The sequence below is a fragment of the Panthera onca genome, chromosome A3 (assembly GCF_046562875.1).
Source record: "Panthera onca isolate mPanOnc1 chromosome A3, mPanOnc1 haplotype 2, whole genome shotgun sequence".
Lineage (NCBI taxonomy): Eukaryota > Metazoa > Chordata > Mammalia > Carnivora > Felidae > Panthera > Panthera onca.
The window spans coordinates 2,020,021-2,026,519 of NC_138341.1; the positions used below are offsets into that span (position 1 = coordinate 2,020,021).

At 63.0% G+C, this 6,499-nt stretch overlaps 1 long non-coding RNA gene across 1 annotated transcript; it reads left to right on the plus strand.

Moving 5' to 3' along the window:
- Window positions 1-1,725: 1,725 nt before the first annotated feature.
- Window positions 1,726-3,554, plus strand: LOC132674722 (uncharacterized). The gene is made up of 3 exons (XR_009608599.3): window positions 1,726-2,436; window positions 2,558-2,705; window positions 3,066-3,554. It is a non-coding gene; the product is annotated as an uncharacterized LOC132674722 (long non-coding RNA).
- Window positions 3,555-6,499: the final 2,945 nt, after the last annotated feature.

A 6,499-nucleotide genomic window follows, 5' to 3' on the forward strand; every position in this document is an offset into this window, starting at 1 on the left:
AAAAAAGAATCTGAGAATACAAGAATTTATAAAATTCCATTAACACAAACCTAAAACGCAATACTTTTCCTACATGCCAGTGTTAACAGAGCCCCCGTGAAAAAGGAATCCTATTCCGAACAGTAAAATTGAATATGTAGAAGTTTACCTTACAAAACCTAGGCCAGCCTCCAACGATTACAGCCACAGGCCAAGGGGGTGCTGGAAGAACAGATCTGAACCCATGAATGAAGGCAGCATGTTCCGTATCGGAAGATCGACACTAGGAAGAGGTGCATGTCTCAACAAACCGACGCGTAAAGTTAGTGCAAATCATGCAAAACTGCAGAATTATTTATGTACCAAAATGAAAAGCAAGAAAAAACGAGGAAATCTTTTAACAGAATAACAATATGGATGCACAGAGGACACTTCATGTTGAAATAAAGCTGCTAGAATGGACAGAGACCCAGAAATTGCCCAAAAAGCCGTGAGCAGTTAGCCCAGGCCACGTGGTGGCACGCAGACGGGGGGAGCAGCCCGCAGAGGTCACGAGCCCAGCGCTGCCTGGGCCCCCAGCCCCCCCCCCCCCACGGGCAGCCGTGGGACGCGGCACAAGTCACTTAACTCGTCTTGGCTTTAATTTCATCAGTAAAATGAGGATATAGTACCTACCTAACAGGTGTTTTGTGAGGGTTAAGTAAGGTAATGTATTCAGAGCCCCTCCCGGAGGACGTAAGCTCCACGTGAGAATTTATCAGGTAAAAGAAAGAAAAGGTGAGGGAAGTCAGGTAACTGGGGGGGACTGTGAATGAGACACAGGTTCACACCACAAGCCCATTTAAGGGGTGGAGGCGACACAAAGTTAAGCTGCAAAATACAGTCACCAAGTGACTGGTGCAAAGTGTAGACTGATCTGTGGTCACGGGGCAGTAAAGTGTTTGTAACCTGGCAGAGATGGGGGGTGGGGGTGGAAAGAGAGACAGAGGGCAAGGAGGGAGATGGAGGGAGGGGACAGGGAGACAGAAGGGGGGAGAGAGACGGAGGGAGGGGAGGGAGATGGGGGGTTGAAAGAGACAGAGAGTGGGGAGGGAGAAAGGGGGTAGAGAGACGGAGGGGAGAGGGTGGAGGGGGAGACAGCGGGAGGGGAGAGAGAGGGGAGGGAGACAGAGAGGGGGGAGGGAGACAGAGAGGGGGGAGGGAGACAGAGAGGGGGGAGGGAGACAGAAGGGGGGAGAGAGACAGAGGGGGGAGAGAGGGGAGGGAGACAGAGGGGGGAGGGAGACAGAGGGGGAAGGGAGACAGAGGGGGGAGGGAGACAGAAGGGAGAGGGGGAGACAGACTGGAGGGGAGAGAGAGGGGAGGGAGACAGAGAGGGGGGAAGGAGATGGGGTGAGAGAGAGACAGGGGGGAGGGAGGAAGAGTGGGACAGAAGCTGTTGGGTGAGACATTCAAAGCTCCGGGAACCAGGAGAGGCAGCAATTTTCAAGCCCCGGACCCGGCGGGGGAGCTCAGCAGCCGGGAACACAAGCAGGTCGAGGCGATCAGGAATTCCGACACTCTCGGTCTTTACAGGCACCTTCAGAAAACAAAAGGTCTCCGATAAACGTCATTTTTTTTTTTTTTCACATTAAGCAACATTTTCGAAGGAACAGCGTGTCCTCATCACGGCTACAAAATCCGCACCGACGGCGAGGCCCACGCCTCCGTCCACGCGGAGGACACCGCGTGGCTCGGGAAGAACCGCCACAGAAGGCGGCCGGCTCCGCCCGAGCGCGGTCCCTCCGAGGAGTCGGCCCGCCGCCGCCGCCCCATCCAGCGCCTCTGCGGTTTCTCTCGCGAGAGGCTGACCCCCGAGTCACGCAGACGCGCGAGCGGCCGAGAGCGCGCCGTGCGGACGCCGTCGGGCCCGGGACGGCGCAGCGGGCCTTGCCCTCGGGCGGGACTCGCGGGAGTTTTTAAAAATCGCCAGACAGTAGCGACCGTCAACGGTCCGTCCCTCGCAAAACACGCGAGTGGGAACGCTGTGCTTCCGGTGCCTCCTCCCCCGCGCCCAGCCCCCACCCTCGCGCGCCTCCCCCCTGCGTTTCCCCGCCAGGGCGCCTGGAGACGTGAGCGTACAACCGGCTGAGCGCGCGACACAGGCTCCCGGGCGCTATCTCATCACAAGGGTCCCGAAGACACACGTGCTGGAAGGCGGGCCGAGCACGCGGTCCGGGGGGTGGCGGGAGGAAGCCCACGCTCCCGAGCCCCGGCGCCCCCACCCCGCCCAGACACACCGCCCTCCCGCACCCCTGCCGGATCCATCACGGGCCTCTCCGTGTCCATCGGGGCCTGTGTCCGTGGGAGGTCCCGGGACCGTGGGAGCGGAGGCAGCCCTCGTGGATGACGGACGCCTTCACTCCCGCCACCGGCTGGGACCGGGCGGGCCGGGCGCTGTCCCGAGGCCAAACAGAGGTGTGCAGGGTGCACCCCAGGGGGCGGTGGGACAGGGGGAGGACGGGCGTGCGTCCTGGGGTCAAAGCGCTGGGACGAGAAGGCCAAGCTTCCTTTCTTCCTCTTCCACCGGCATCCGAAGGTCCAGGCTTGGCCGAATTCCGTGTATTTATTGAACCTCTTCACCTGTAAAATCCACCAGTGCCCCCACGCAGTGCTCCTGCCGACTCTCCTGAGTGAGGAGGGCGTGCGGGTCGGAGAGGCCGTACGTGGGAGGGGGTGCTGCACAGGTGAGCGGGGTTTGCAGGTCAGACAGGGAGGGCGTGAGGTCGGGGAGAGAGTGTACAGGTGAGCGAGGGAGGGCATGCGGATCAGAGGGCAGGCTGTGCAGGGAGAGAGGGAGGGCGTGCGGTCCGAGAAAGGTTGTGCGGGTGGGCGAGGGAGGGTGTGCGGGTTGTGCACAGGGCTCGAGAGGCTCACCCCTGAATTACAGGAGCAGGGGCGTACAAACAGGCAGAGGGGAGCTGAAGGGCTCTCCCGGGTTTCGGGACGACCAGAAGCATAAAACGCTCGGTCGCGCTGGAGACGCGGGTTGAGCGAGATTACAATATTATTTGCCTCGAGACATGACTCTTTTAATTTCGCTGGAGAACCCAGCTTTGGACAGGAAATCAATTGTCTGTTGTTATCAGCGGCGGAGAAGAAATAAGGGCCCACATCCGTGGGCTGCTGTCCGGGGTGTGATTTATTGGAAAGCAGGCTGAGTCCCCAGTGATGAAGATAAGTGAGGGCCGGAGCTCCGCGCAGCGGTCAGGCCAGCGCCAGGGCTCCGCTCAAAAGAAAGCCGGCATCCTTAACCCGTCCTCACCGGGTGGAAAGCCTTCGGGCCGTAAGGTCATAGACACGGGTTCAAACGCCCTGCCACCCGCGCGCGGACTCGAGGAGACGCCAGCCCCAGACAGAGGCTCGCGGGCAGCTGCTGTTCTCCGTGGAGCTTCGTGGCAGACGCTGAGACGTCAGCAAGCAAAATGGGCGCTTTTGGGCCTGCCACCTGCCACCGTGCCCGTAATTACCTTCGCATATACGCTCACGCGATGCAGAACACACATAAAATATACACAGCGTGCAGAGTCATTTTATTTGGGTTTCTCCTCAGAGCGCACATTGTTTCTTAGCTTTTGTAATTTCATCTTTTGGAAGGCAAAAATCATCCCCCTGCAGAATTGGTTTTTGATTTGCTGGTGTTTACCTGACAGCAAGCATTTCCCAGGAAGAAATAGCGCTCTGTTCGGCACACGGCATCGAACTGTCTCTCCTAAATCCCAACCCATCTGCTTGCTCCAGTCCCGTGGAGACCATCCAGAGAGCAGACATCACTCCGTCCCTGAGATGATCCCGCGGCGGCTGAGGCGGCAGGAAGAGAGAACCCAGGGGGCTGCGGGCCTGGGAGGCCGGGGAGGGCTCCCAGGAGGCGGCCGCATGCCCCGGCCATGCCGCCGCCCCAGCAGGCCCGCAGCCGCCAGTCCGGGGAGGCCACGTCCCCCTGCTGGAGCCGCATCCGGCTGCCCGCAGCCTGCCCAGCCGGCAGGTACTGGTCCCCAGGGAGGAAGGAAAGAGCTCAGACGACCAAGACCCAGCCGGGGCCCCGGGACCGGCGCCTGCACGAGATGAGCACGGGACGAGGTGTCCTGGGCACAGCGGTCAGCGGGGCACCTGCCCGCCAGGGGTGAAAGGGCTGGCCCGTGGGCACGCAGGGGCGGGCCAGGCTGCAGAGTCCAGTCCCCCTCCCTGTCCACGGGGCAGCTCACAGAGTGGCCCCTGGACGAGGGGTGGCATCTCTGAAAGGATCAACGACAAAACCACAGATGCTTTTTGTGATTTCATTTATTCGGGATGGCCTAAAGAGGTTTTACAAATCATACACATTTATTCATGAGCAAATCACTTTTATTACAAAGAGAAAATACTGTGAAATCAGTGTGTGCTCCTCTGCAGCACCTGCAGATCCCCCTGGACCCCTCCCCCCTGCACCTGCTGCTCCCCCCTGCCCCCCTCCCCGCACACCTGCTGCTCCCCCGGCCCCTTTGTCCCCTGCACCTTCTGCTCCCCCCCCAGCCCCCCCACCTGCTTCCCCTCCAGCCCCCCCCGCACCTGCTGCTCCCCCCAGCCCCCGCCCCCCTGCACCTGCTGCTCCCCCCTGCCCCCCTCCCCCCACACCTGCTGCTCCCCCTGCCCCCTTGTCCCCTGCACCTTCTGCTTCCCCCCCCAGCCCCCCCTGCTGCTCCCCCCAGCCCCCTCCCCCCTGCACCTGCTGCTCCCCCCTGCCCCCCTCCCCCCACACCTGCTGCTCCCCCTGCCCCCTTTTCCCCTGCACCTTCTGCTTCCCCCCCAGCCCCCCCTGCTGCTCCCCCCAGCCCCCTCCCCCCACACCTGCTGCTCCCCCTGCCCCCTTGTCCCCTGCACCTTCTGCTTCCCCCCCAGCCCCCCCACCTGCTTCCCCTCCAGCCCCCCCCCGCACCTGCTGCTCCCCCCAGCCCCCTCCCCCCTGCACCTGCTGCTCCCCCCTGCCCCCCTCCCCCCACACCTGCTGCTCCCCCTACCCCCTTGTCCCCTGCACCTTCTGCTTCCCCCCCAGCCCCCCCACCTGCTTCCCCTCCAGCCCCCCTGCACCTGCTGCTCCCCCCAGCCTCCTCCCCCCTGCACCTGCTGCTCCCCCTTGCCCCCCACACCTGCTGCTCCCCCAGCCCCCTCCCCCTGTACCTTCTCCCCCCCGCACCCCTGTCCCCTGCACCTTCGACTCCCCCCCAGCCCCCCTCCCCCCCACACCTGTTGCTCCCCCCCAGCCCCCCTCCCCCGTACCTTCTGCTCACCCCCACCCCTTGTCCCCTGTACCTTCTGCTCCCCCCAGCCCCCCCTCCCCCTCCACCTGCTGCTCCCCACCACACCTCTGCTCCCCCCACACCTGCTGCTTCCACCCCTGGCCCCCGCACCTGCTGTCCCCCAGCCCCCCCACACCTGATGCTTCCCCCCATCCCCGTGCACCTGCTGCCTCCCCCCCAGACCTCCCCTCTCCCCTGCACCTGCTGCTCCTTCCCCATGCCTCCCCTCCCCCTGCACCTGCTCCCCCCCCAGCCCTCCTCCCCCTCCACCCCTGCTGCCCTCCCACCCCTGCTACTCACCCCCCCCCCGCCCACCTGTGCCCACAGGGTGAGTGGGGGGGCATGCCTGCCAAGTTCACAGGTCAGCTGGGGGTGTAAGCTCTGGAGACAGACAAGGGACAGGACAAAATGACTGCACTTCAGAGGGCAAGAGCCTCAGAGAAAACAGAATTGCGTGGTGTGGTCAGGGACGAACAGGTCCCTCCTGGTTTTCTGTTGCTGCCCTAATCAATTACCACAAATGGAGCAGCTTAACCACAGAATGTGTCACCTTGGAGTGAATGGGTCAGAAATGTGAGGCAGGCCCCAGGCTAAGCCCCACTGTGGGCCAGCTGCTGCCCTGGGACCACCGTCCCCTGCCAGAGGGTTGCAGGGCTGAGGGCCGCTCCCGGCTCCTGGGGCCACCTGCATCCCTGGCATGTGGCCCCTCCCCTGCCACATCCTGCAAGGCAGCAAGGCAGGGTGAGCCCTTCCCACGGCCTCTCTGACCCACCTGCCCCTTCCCACTTTCCGGAACGCACGATTCCCTTGGGGGCAGCCGCCGCACCTCCGCTCTCACGCCTGCACCGTCCATTGCCTCTGCGAGGCCCCTTGGGCCACACGTCACCTCCACAGGTGGGGACTGGGGCCGCTGTGTGCACGCCGCAGCAGCTACCCTGCGTGGGCACTCAGGGCCGGGGTCCCCCAGGTTCCGTGCACTTGGACAAGGATCCGGCTGCGACACAGGCCAGGCGGAAGCCGGGAAGACGTTCGTGGCGAAGGGCACCAAGGGTCCAGCCCCCCGGTCTGTACGAGCCAGGCCTGGCCTGGGGGCTGAAGGCAGCCAGCACACCGGGCACCCAAGCGGGGCTGTGGGCCTGGTGCAGGGTGCCCTCCGGCTGTGTGGAAAGGGCAGTCGGAACCATTAAAGATTTTAAACACGAGAA